The following is a 12,324-nucleotide window of genomic DNA, read 5'->3' as shown; positions in this document are numbered from 1 at the left end:
AATGCAACTGAAATTATGACCTTCGCGCAAATAACTTTTCGAAGAGTGAAAAGTTTTAAGTGAATCCTACTTAACATGTATTCAGGGAACTCACTATTTAAAATGACACTGATTAATCACTAAATGAGTCTTACACTGAATAATTGGTTAAGTCGGCTGAACTAAGTGTCTCATGGCTTCAATATAGAGCAAGGGGGCGAAAGCTCCCACAAATTTACGCTGTGCACCTAACATTCGCCACGACAGAAGACTTCTTGCTCTAGTGTTATTTATTACTGTGGCATTAAAGGACTTGAAGGAAAAGCTAGCTATTCTTCTAGTTACCAGTTAGAGCGGGACCAGGTCCAATATTGTATTTTCCAGGACTTGATGTACACAAATCTCTCCAGGAACAATCTCTTGAGCACTTTCCTTGAAATACTGCTGCTAAGCACTGCCACAAAAAGAGCTTATGATTTTCTTTGCACTGGCCACCTCCACACCGCACCACACGAAGGGGTGACCTGAGGCAGACGTCTGGAGTGAAGGTACTGGCAGGGTGTCTTTTAGCCCCTGCGAGGGCGGCCTGCATGCCCTGGGGTACCACCCGCCTCGGGTCCCCCGGGAGGGCAAGGACACTCTTCCGCCAGGTACGCGGGGTCGGGCTGCTCCCTTCGGCGGGTCGACTGCCTTGGGAGAGAACGAGCCCATCCTTCCCCTTCTCCAGTCCTCAGGAACCAAGTTACAGAGTCGCTTCCTCACCTCTTCGCTCCTGGCGAGTTTCGCCGGCGTCCCCAAGCGCCAAGTCCCTCTAGGACCCGCCGTCCGCGCGCCTGTCGCTAGCGGCGCCGGGTGTCCCCGCTACTGTGTGTCAGCTGCAGAGCCGATGCCCAGGAACGCGCAGGAGCCAGGCAAGTGCCCGAGAGGCAGAGCCCGGGAGGCAGAGCCCGGGCGCGCCGCCGATGCCCCTCCCGTCGCCCGCCGCGTTGCCCACGTTGCCCAGCGTTACCGTGTGGACCCGCGCAGTTCCCAGTCCGCGCCCGCCGAGCTGTGCGCGCTGCCCGGACGGCGGCGGCTGCGCGGGCGGCAGCGGGGCCCCCGCCCTGGGCCGGGCTTTCCCAGAACTCGCCCGCCCCGGGTGAGAGGCCGCTAGCGCCGCCGCGGGCGGCCGAGCGGCCGGGGGAGCGGCCTGTGCCGGGCCCGCCCCCGGCTCCCGCCGAGCGGGGAAGGCGGGCGCGGAGCGAGGACCCGGCCGCCTCCCCCGAGCTGGCTGCTGGCGGCGCGACCCCTTCCCAGACCCCTGACCCTGGCCCCTAGGAGCCATCCTTTCTGGCGGGAGCCAGAGAGAGCGCTCTTGGGGCGCCCGGCTCCGGTAAGGGCGGGAACTCTGCACACCTCAGGCGGCGGGAATGTACTCTCACACTACCCCAGGGAACCACCCCTGGTTGACAGATATGGAAACTGAGGCTCACGGCAGATAAATGACACGATCAAGGTCTCTGTAGTAGATGGCAGCACCAACTCTCGAATCTGTTCTGTCACTCGTTCATTTAATACATATTCATTGAGCCCCATCAATGTGCCCAGCGTTGTGCCAGGCTCCGGAAATACTCCTTTTGCTGGTAATGCGGGGCCATCCAGGCCTGCGGACTCCTAATCCAGTACTCTTTCATTGCTCAAGCACACCTGAAGATCTTAACAGCTAGAAACCATAGGCTCTGCACAGAACCTCTTTAGCTGCTGGAGCGGCTTTTATGAGTCTTACGAGAGCCAAGGACCTGGAAAAAAATCAAATCATCATCCTCCTCCCTTTCCCCTAAACCTGTGCCTCCTGCCTCTACCTGTTCTAATGGAAGACCCTTCCCTAGGCCTGACCTCTTCTCCTACCTCCGATCAGGACCCATTCCTGTGGCCCATATCGCCTCCGACTGTCCTCTCCCTTGGACCGTATCAGTCCTTCAAACCACCTCTGTATTATTCTTCCTCTTTTACAACTTTAATCTATGCAGAAACATTCATTGGCTCCCTATTGCCCTCCAGACTAACTCCCCAAGGCTGTAGTAACCCAGCATGCCCTGGCTAATAAGGATCACCCAACAGAATGGCTCTCCCACTCCAGCTCTGTACCTGAACTTAAGCTGAGCCTTCTACCTGGAGCATCACCGCCCCCTCCCACACACTTTCCTCTTGCTCATGTTTGACCCTTTCTTTCGGTCCCTCTTAAAAGTGATCTCCCCTTCTTGGATGCTCCAGAACACAGGAGAGGTTGGAGCAAGAATGCACAGGAGGCCCAAAGAATCCTGCTGTTAAGAAAAATCTGCCTGTCTGGTCCTTAAACTGTCTTGCTGTTTTCTCACCACTAGGACTTTAATGAAAACTAACATGACTGCCTCCCTGGAGAGCTGATTTCAGAAAGGTCTCTGCAGAGGGCTCTAAAGAAATTCTTTGTTCCTTAAGATCTTGGGATTTTAGCACTAGGACAATGAGAAGTGGTAATTCACTCAATCTCTGAGGCTATGTTATCCTGAACAAGTAAATAAAGGGCTGAGGAAAGAGGTAGAATCACTGACAATAAACAAGGTAGGCTATTTATTTAATATACAGTATTATATTATGGTTTTATAATTCATTCAATGATCGAATAATATCAAACTTCATCCATCACCTGGCAGCCCCAAAGACTTTTTTTTTTTTAATTTGGCACGTGGGAATAGATAGCTACAAACTGGTAGATGCACAAGCGGTTAACATTGAATCCTTCAAATGAGTCATTGCGTGATTAGTAAGCAAGGCAAATCTAGGTCTGTTGAGCAGGAAAGTTATCCAAGTGTGATCATCATTGTGGCCCCATCCCTAGAAAGGGGCGCCTTCCTCAAATCTTTGCAAAGAGAGCAGGTCCAGATCAGTGTCCTTTGCTCGCCCCATGGCTCCCTCTCTAAATGAGACTGGAGGGAAGTCGGGTCCCCGAGGCTGCCTCACCGCATTGGAATGTCTGAGCTAACAGTACTTCCAGAGTGTTCACTGCTCCTCTGAACAGCACTGCCCAGACTTTCTGGAGATTTTAATTCACTCCCCAACCTCGCCAACAGTTGCACACAAGGTGCCTTTTTTACACCCTGCTCTCTGTTCAGTGAAACACACAGACCATCTCAGGGGAACAATGGCTCCATTCAAGACTTTTTCAGAAGTGCACCATCGAACCTCCACTCTGTGGGCTGCTGCCAGCCATTATCTAGAGGAAGAAAGACTGTCAGATAAAGCGCCTGAGAATTGGGAAAGCACTGGATAATTTCCATGGAAAATTCAGCTTCAGTAAACTAAGTTATGCATCTCTTTATACAAGACCATTCTGCATAGACAACAACAACAGCCCCAAGAAACAATGCTGTGGAGACTTTATTTCAATAAAGTGCATCTATGTTTGAAATTTCAGAAGAAAGCACACATGTCTTTTGAGCTTATTACATTACATAACGGCCTCCAGTCAATGGAAATTGATTTAAATACATGATAAACATAGAGATTAGGGAATTTAAGTAGTAAAATTATTTTAAGAAATGGAACCATCTTCCCTCTTTCTTTCTGCCTCCCCTATCCTGTAATTTTCAGAAAGGAGGTGGGGGCAGTGGTCTCTGACTTCATGGTGGTGGCTGCCAACAGGAGGCCCCACACCCTCTACTGCACATATTACAGAAGAAGGATTGGCGCTTTGCCACACTCAACAAGCCAGCCATCAGTTAACCCATTCATAAACAAACCATTAGGTTGGGAACTGAGTAGTCAGTGTGGGCGCCATTGACTAATGCATTGATCTTTGTTAAACAGCTGCTGATCGTCAAACAGAGGAATTTGCCAACAGACATCTGGGTAGCACAAAGGCCAAGGAAGGACTGAAGGAACAAGCCAGACCTTAGCTTTTCCAGTTGCCGTTTCCTCCCTTTCGAAGTCACTGTATCAAACTGTACCGGACTTACTAGCTGTCTGCAAATAGACTAATGTGTTCAGATGGTGAGCAGAGAGTCAAAAACGCGCTTCCTAGAGTTGTCTTGTATGTGAGGTTAGATGTACTAAGGCAGTTGAGGTTGATGAAAAACAACCAGCTTGTTAAAGCAGTAGGTACCTCTACCTGTGTGGCATGGTTAGAAGTGAGGGTCCCCAGGGAATAGTAAGCAAAGCAGGGAAAGATGATCCTAAACATCCTCTCTCAGTGCAGCCGGTGTTAGGGGAACAGAATTTGGTGTAGGACCACTTGAGTTGGACGCTCAGATCCACCCCCAAGCTGTAAATCCTCGGACAGGTTCCTTACTTCACTGTGCCTCATTTTCCTTTAGGTAAATTGTACCTACCTGATATGGTTTGGCTGTGTCCCTACCCAAATCTCAAATTGTAGCTCCCATAATTCCCACATGTCGTGGGAGGGACCTGGTGGGAGGTAATTAAATCATGTGGATGGGCCTTTCCCATGCTGTTGTCGTGATAGTGAGTAAGTCTCACAAGATCTGATGGTTTTATAAAGTGGAGTTTTCCTGCACATGCTGTATCTCTCTTATCTGCTGCCATGTAAGCTGTGACTTTGTTCCTCCTTGCCTTCTGCCATGATTGTGAGGCCTCCCCAGCCACGTGGAACTGTGATTCCATTAAATCTCTTTTTCTTTATAAATTACCCAGTCTTGGGTATGCCTTTATCAGCAGTGTGAGAACAGACTAATACAATACCCCTCAGTGTCATTGTGAGGATTAAATGAGCCAGTGTATATGAAACACTTAGAACATATAAAGGTTTATTACTTAAACAAATAAAACTCAGATCTTTATTTTCATTTAGACTTATGATATTTAAAGGCCATAAACTCCTTTGAATATTCCAAAAATCTTGTCAATCTTTTGACAGAACATTTTTTTCTTCTTGAAACATTCAGGAATCTCATTGTAATACCTGGTTCAGAGTTGCTGTCAGCAAAAGTTGGGACTAGCTCAAATTGTTTCAAGGAGCCATAATGAAATATTATAAAAACACAATTTTTAGAAAATGTTTTAGCTACACTGGAATTCCAAAGCATACACGTTAGAAACTTCTTGTTTTTCTTTTCGAGATAGGGTCTTGCTCTGTCAGTCAGGCTAGAGTGCAGTAGTGTGATCATTGCTCACTGTAACCTAGAACTCTTGGGCTCAAGCAATCCTCCCTCCTCAGCCTCCTGAGTAGCTAGGACCACAGGCAAGCACAACCATGCCCAGCTAATTAAAAAAAAATTTTAGTAGCGATGATGTCTTGCTATGTTGCCCAGGCTGGTCTTGAACTCCTGGCCTCAGGTGTGGAGACTTCTCTAGATGTAGTTTTTAAGGTTTTGTGTTGTTTTTAGTGGTCAAAATGCAGTTTATTTAAAGAAACAGCAGAGAATACAGAAAGTATTTTTCAAAAGTAGATGCAGCTATATTTCCAGTCCCACATCCTCTTCTAGAATCTCGCCACTGATATCAGGTGAAGTCTAATTCCTCTTCTCTTGAATATGGGCAGTCCCTCTGACAATTCTATTGTCAGAGATAATAGAATGACATAGAAGTGATGTTTTGTGACAAGAGTACCTATGTAATGGAAGTTGAGACAGCTCTTGTTTGCCTGTCTTGCTCCAAAACTCTCACCCAAGAACTCAGACGCCATGTTGTAAGGAAGCCCAGACCTGGGGAGGCATGTATGATCCCAGCTGACAACCAACATCAACCTTGAACATGTGGGTGAATGTGACTTCAAGGGATTCTAGTCACTAACCTTCAAGCCAGCCCAGCAACAGTAAGTAGAGCAGATCAAAGCTATCCCTGCCATGCCCTGCCCAAATTGCTGGGTTTTGAGCCAAATAAATGGTCAGTCTTTTAGGTCATAAATTTTGGGATAGTTCCTTACATAGCTTTCATAACTGGAACAATAGGAATGAATGTTGGGAGGTAGGTAGCGTTAGTTGAAGTTCGTGAAAGTATTCTTCTGCTTGCCTGTATTTTCACAATGAAATGGTAAACAAAGTCATCAGGTGAGAGTGAGAATGGGGTAGGACATGCAGAAAGTTTAAGAGAAAAGGTATGAAGTAATCATCTAGGAAAGTGAGAGAGCAAATGGAATAGGGAAATGCAATGCCAGGTATTAAATGCTCACCAGCGTACAGTGAGCCCAGTCACAATGATTGTACATTTTTCTTCTGCCAGGTTTAGCTGCATAGGTACAGGAAAAGAAACAATGGAGAGTTGGATTTAAGTAGGGTTGTTAACAAGGCAAGAAAGGGTCAAGAGCTTAGGATACATGCAAGGGACTGTTTACAGTGATTGACGATAACATTAAACCAGGAAAGGAAGAAAGTGAAGACATGAGGATGGTTAGAATCCCCATAGCTAAAGGTGAGGTTTACAACACACTGTGCTAAAAGTTTTGTACAACAATTTGTTGTATGTATCTTCACAAAAACCTACGAGTAGACACTGTTATCATTTCTATTTTAAAGATAAGGAAATCAGAAGCTCAGAAAGGTTAAATAACTTGCCCAAGTTTACACAGATACCTAGATTTGAACTTAATCTGGTCCTAGAGCCATCTACTTACCCCAGCCTTCCCTGGACATCTGAAATAGCTTCTTCCACACTGAGTTCACCTTGCTGACCCCAACACCACATCGTTCCTTGAGTCTTCTACAGGGAAAGCTAGTTACGAAGGTAGAAAGAGGAAGGGCTGCCTAGCTCCTGCTGCCCCACCGCCACTTTTCCCATGGCCTTCCCAAGAGAGTCTTTCTGCTTTCAAAACTTAGGACGCTTGCATATTCCACTTTCTTCCTGTCTTCACTGAAGACTTACCAACATCCTACCTCTTAGCTTCCTCTCCAGGCTGTTTCTGGCTTTATTCTAAAGAAGTTGTACCTCCCTGCCCCCTACCATATTGAGAACATGTAGTGTCTTCCATGAGAGCAGGGACTTGTGCACAGTGTATCTTAGCCTGGAAAACTGGACCTGCAAAATGATAGGTTCTCAGTCAATCCAGGAACCTCTTGCCTTAGTGCTCTTATTTCTATTCAAACTCAGTGGAGAGTTTGCAAGTGAGGTCATACCTGAGCCCTCCAGGGTCTCCCTTCTGAAATTCCCTTCACTGGTCACAATATTCCCTTCTGCTTCCATTCTTAGTCTGACATGTCTTTTTTTTTTTTTAGCCTTATTTTCCAGAAGCAGCTTCTCACCCTACGCTGTATCTATCTCACCCTGACAAAGACGTTGCATGCAGTGTATAAAAGAATGACTCCATCAACCAGAGCCCAGTGTTTGTGAAATGGGTCCCAAACCTGTGCTCCTGAGCATCTATAATCTGCATTTCTATTCTGATTCCTTTCTCCCTTCCGCTTATCTTTTCCGCATACCCTCCCGCCCTTCTGACGTCCTTCGGATCTCTCTTTTCACCTTGAAATAGCTACCTCTCCTGCTAATGGGTCTTGTTCATGCCACATGTTTTTATAACTAACTTCTTGGCCTGAATTTGTTCATGATTTTAGCATAGATTTTTACTAATATAACAAAAAAGTGGGCTGGGCACAGCGGCTTACGCCTGTAATCCCAGCACTTTGGGAGGCCAAGGCTGGCGGTTCACTTGAGGTCAGAAGTTGGAGACTAACCTGGCCAACATGGTGAAACCCCCCCTCTACTAAAAATACAAAAATTAGCCGGGCTTGGTGGCACACACCTGCAGTCCCAGCTGTTCAGGAGGCTGAGGCAGGAGAATCACTTGAACCTGGGAGGCGGAGGTTGCAGTGAGAGGAGATGACACCACTGTACTCCAGCCTGGGCAACAGACTCCATCTCAAAAAAGAAAAAAAAGAAAAAAAAAAAGTGAAGAAACAACATCTAAACCCTTTATAACCTTTAAAGTCTACACAGAGATAATATATCTTCTCTTCCAAATTTCATGAACATTTACAAAAATGGGTTCAGAAAATCTCAAGGAATTCCAAGAGATATATAGGCCATATTCTCTGACTAAAATGCAAGAAAACTAGAAATTAATACTAAACATTTAAAACTAAAAAGCATCAGCTGTTCGACAATTAAGACACAGTCTCCTAAATAATTATTGGATCACAAAGGAAACCCAGATTATAATTAGAGGTGTTTTGGAACATAACAAAATTAAAATATTGCATAATCCAAATTAATGAAATACGGTCAAACAGTAATCAACAGCAAATGTGTATCTCAAATATTTTTTATTACTAAACAAGAAAGCAAAAATATACGAACTGAAAATTTAAATTAAAAACACCAAAACAATTCTAAGAAAAAAATAAAACAAAAATAGAAAAGATGAAAGCCTTAACCAACTAGAAGATAAATCCAAGAGCTGGTTCCTCGAAAAAACATAAAATGCTTCTTTTTTTTTTTTTTTTTTTTTTTTTTTTTGGGCAGGAGCAAGGAGGAGGATGGGAAGTGGTGTGAGCATTAAAAAAGAATAACACTTCCAGAATATATAACCAAAAATAAGAGCACTAGCAAAATTATAAAAGAAAAAGAGAATTCTGCATAGATATGTAACACTTCAATTATAAAAGTATACTAAAATAAAGTCTAAGCTAATGAAGTTTTAAAATCTGGATGAATGTATAATATTCTGAGAATTTTTATCACAATTGATCCAAGAAATAGAAAAATATGTATTTTTTTAATATTATTGCTGGGTTTGGAGAATTTTTTATAATTTTGTTTTCTCAAGTTATTAGCCATTAACCACATTTGCCCAGCCTCCTCTGCAGCTAAGATAGTGACAGATTACCCAGCACCATCAGCCAGGCATACCCATGCGAAATTTAAATTCAGAACTGAAGTATTTGGACTTGTAACTGCTGCTAATCGAAGTGTATATTCAGGGCAATTTGAGTTTATGCTCCCCAGTAGCAGTCCTCAAACTTTTAGCCCAAATAAATTCTCTCTCTCTCTCTCTCTCTCTCTCTATATATATATATATATATATGTAGATAGATAGTTATGGATATTGATATAGATATAGATATAGATATGGAGAAAAAAATATATATATATATTTATTATTATTATTATTTTGAGACGGAGTCTTGTTCTGTTGCCCAGACTGGAGTGCAGTGGCATGATCTCGGCTCACCGCAACCTCTGCCTCCCAGGTTCAAGCAATTTTCCTGCCTCAGCCTCCCGAGTAGCTGGGATTACAGGTGCCCACCATCAGCCTGGCTAATTTTTTGTATTTCTTTTTAGTAGAGATGGGGTTTCACCATATTGGCCAGGCTGGTCTCGAACTCCTGACCTCAAGTGAACCGCCAGCCTTGGCCTCCCAAAGTGCTGGGATTGTAAGCGTGACCCACTAAAGAAATGAACAGGCCAGGCGTGGTGGCTCATGCCTATAATCCCAGCACTTTGGGAGGCCGAAGCGGGTGAATCTTGAGGTCAGGCGTTCAAGACCAGCCTGATTGATATGGTGAAACCCTGTCTTTACTAAAAACACAAAAATTAGCCAGGCGCGGTGGCAGGTACCTGTAATCCCAGCTACTCAGGAGGCTGAGGCAGGAGAATCGCTTGAACCTGGGTGGCAGAGGTTGCAGTGAGCCAAGATCATGCCACTGTATTCCAGTCTGGGTGACAGAGTAAGACTCTGTCTCAAAAAAAAAAAAAAAAAAAAAAAAAGTGACCAATTTGAGAATGCACAAAATACATTTTGCTGTTGAGAATGATGGCAAAGACACTCATGAGCTTTTGAGAGCAACCATAAAGCAGGGCTTCCAGCTTCAGGGCTAGTAGCAGGAGACTCCAGAAGAAAGAGCTCCTGGTAACAGTGCTAAAATATACTTTCAGTGTCTAGGACGTGGCTTGAGGAATTGTTCTTGGAAGTCTGTCTCCAGGCTACTCAAATTCCTTTGGGAAATTGCTTTCCAGCCTGAATTACTTTCTGTTGCTTTCACCTGAGAACACTGGCCCAATAATCAGTGAAATAAATGAAAATGTTTAACTCATTAATTAAATATTTACCGAGTGACTCTTGGGGCATAAATTATGCAAGATACTGAGGAAACGGCAGTAACAAGTACTGACATAATCTAATGAAGTATTTATCAAAGAATCCTCACCAAAAAAAAGCTCTACTGTGGTGTACCTGAAGTATTTTCACCCAATACTAGTTCGTCAATATAAAGGAACTCTGTGGCCAAATAAATTTGGATATGCTGGAGGTTTACAAGGCACAATGACATAACTCTGAGAAGTTCCAGAGTAAGTGATTAAACTGCATTTAATCCAGAAATTCCCTAATTTATAAAGCATTGCACGGAATTCTTGCTGTGAAATGCTGCCCATGGGCCAGATAATTTTACCATTTGGTTCTTCCAAACTTTCAATTGACATAAATAAAATGCTTATAAAATATTTCCAAAAGAAAAAAATATATTTCAAAATTCTTTTAAGAAGTGACATAAACCTGATTCCAGAACGTATTAATAGCAAACACAGCACGAAAAGTGCTACCATAAATCCTTGTCATTTATGAGTCTAGACGTGAAAATCCTATAGTACAATCAAGTCAAATTCAGTAACATACTATAAAATTATCTACTCTGACCAATTAAGATATATCACACGTTTTAAAGATAGTTGAATATTAGCTAATCTATTAATAAAATAATTATTACCAATAAATCAAAGAATCAAATTGTCAAACAACTGAAAGACATTTCATAAAATTAAATATCACTTTCTTCCTGATTTTCAAAGCCTTATTAAAACAAATAATAGAAGTGCATGCTCATAATAAAATTACAAATAATAGCCATCACCATACAAATGGTGAACTACTTAGAGGCAAACATATTAAAATTAATGCCAGACAAAAATGCCCAATTATAACTATTATTCAATATAATCTGAATGTTTTATTCAATATAGTAAGACACAAAACAGAAAATAGAAATATACCTCCTGAAAAGGGGCAAATAAAATTATAATTACATGCAGAAAATGTGATTATGCACCTAAGATAATCCAAGACAATTATTTTAAAAATACTCAGAATTAATGAGAGCTTGGTATAGAGCCTAGATACAGACAAATATTCAAATATCAACAGCTTTTCTACACAACACTGCTATCTACTTAGCAATATATTGGGATAATTCAACCAAAACACTAAAACATATAAGCAATGGTAGCAACAGAAATTTAAAAATGGAAATTAGGAATAATCATAATGATGTATATACTTGTGTGTGTGTATGATTAATTTGGAGAAATTAGGGAGATTTGAATAAACAGGGAGAGATACAATATGCCTTAATGGAAAGACCTAAAGATTAAAAATGCCAGTTTCTATTAAATTAATATCTAACATTCAACAAAATCCCAATGGGATTTTTAAAAACTCACCAGAAAATGCAAGTTAGTTTGCTGAAAGTAAGGTGATTACATTGAATTTCATTATAATGAAATTCTATTTTTGCTTTTGTTAAAACATTTCCATATTAGGCATTTTTAAAAACATGACTGAAAAATTTTTAAAAACTTAAAAAATAAATGATTAGTTAAAACAATGTTATAAAAGAAAGGCAATAAGATGGGCACAGAGGTAACATTTCAGCACTACCAGTGACTGTCCACTGGAAGAGCCCATGTGGTGGCAGCGAGTGTCCAGTGGAGGCTGGGGTGTCCTCTCTAGGGACATCCCCACACCTGTTTAGGCTTCGGCGTATTTGGTATCCTTTCTTCATGTATTTAAGAGAGAGCTGAGGGCCAGGCATGGTGGCTCACACCTATAATCCCAGCACTTTGGGAGGCTGAGGTGGGCAGATCACTTGAGCCCAGGAGTTTGAGACCCCCCTGGGCCATATGGCGAAACCCAGTCTTTACAAAAAATACAAACAAACAAACAACAACAACAACAACAACAAAATACCTAGCAGGGCGTGGTGGCGCATCCCTGTAGTCCCAGCTACTTGGGAGGCTGAGGTAGGAGATTACCTGACCCAGAAAGTCAAGGCCGCAGTAAGCCATGATAGTGTCACTGCACTCCAGCTTGGGTGACAAAGTGAGACCTTGTATCAGAAAAAAAAAAAAAAAAAGAGAAAGAGAGAGGTATCTGAGGCCAACCTTAATTTATTTCTTCTTTTAGATGATGTGATCTTTTCCCTGGGTGCCCAAAGGACTGTTTAGTTTTCTTTGAGGTCTGACATACAAGAGCCACTCTTGCACAGTGGATAAAGGAAGGAGACATACTCTACCAAAATACAAACTTTAGAACTTCTAGACAAAAATATAAGATACAATCTCTGTAGTCTCAGGGGAGAAAAGGAGTTCTTAATGATTTTTAAAAAT

At 42.7% G+C, this 12,324-nt stretch overlaps 1 protein-coding gene across 1 annotated transcript in view; it reads right to left on the bottom strand.

Annotated features, from left to right (window-relative positions):
- Positions 1–1,144, bottom strand: part of PLCE1 (phospholipase C epsilon 1) — a 346,476-nt gene extending 345,332 nt beyond the window's left edge. Inside the window, exon 1 of the mRNA XM_007963605.3 lies at positions 742–1,144. The gene's annotated coding sequence lies outside the window, so the exon portion shown is untranslated. The remainder of the gene's footprint in view (positions 1–741) is intronic.
- Positions 1,145–12,324: the final 11,180 nt, after the last annotated feature.

Source organism: Chlorocebus sabaeus, chromosome 9 (genome assembly GCF_047675955.1).
Source record: "Chlorocebus sabaeus isolate Y175 chromosome 9, mChlSab1.0.hap1, whole genome shotgun sequence".
In the NCBI taxonomy this organism is placed as follows: Eukaryota; Metazoa; Chordata; class Mammalia; order Primates; family Cercopithecidae; genus Chlorocebus; species Chlorocebus sabaeus.
Note: the sequence above shows the minus strand (reverse complement) of the source record. Positions and strands in the feature narration are given on the sequence as shown.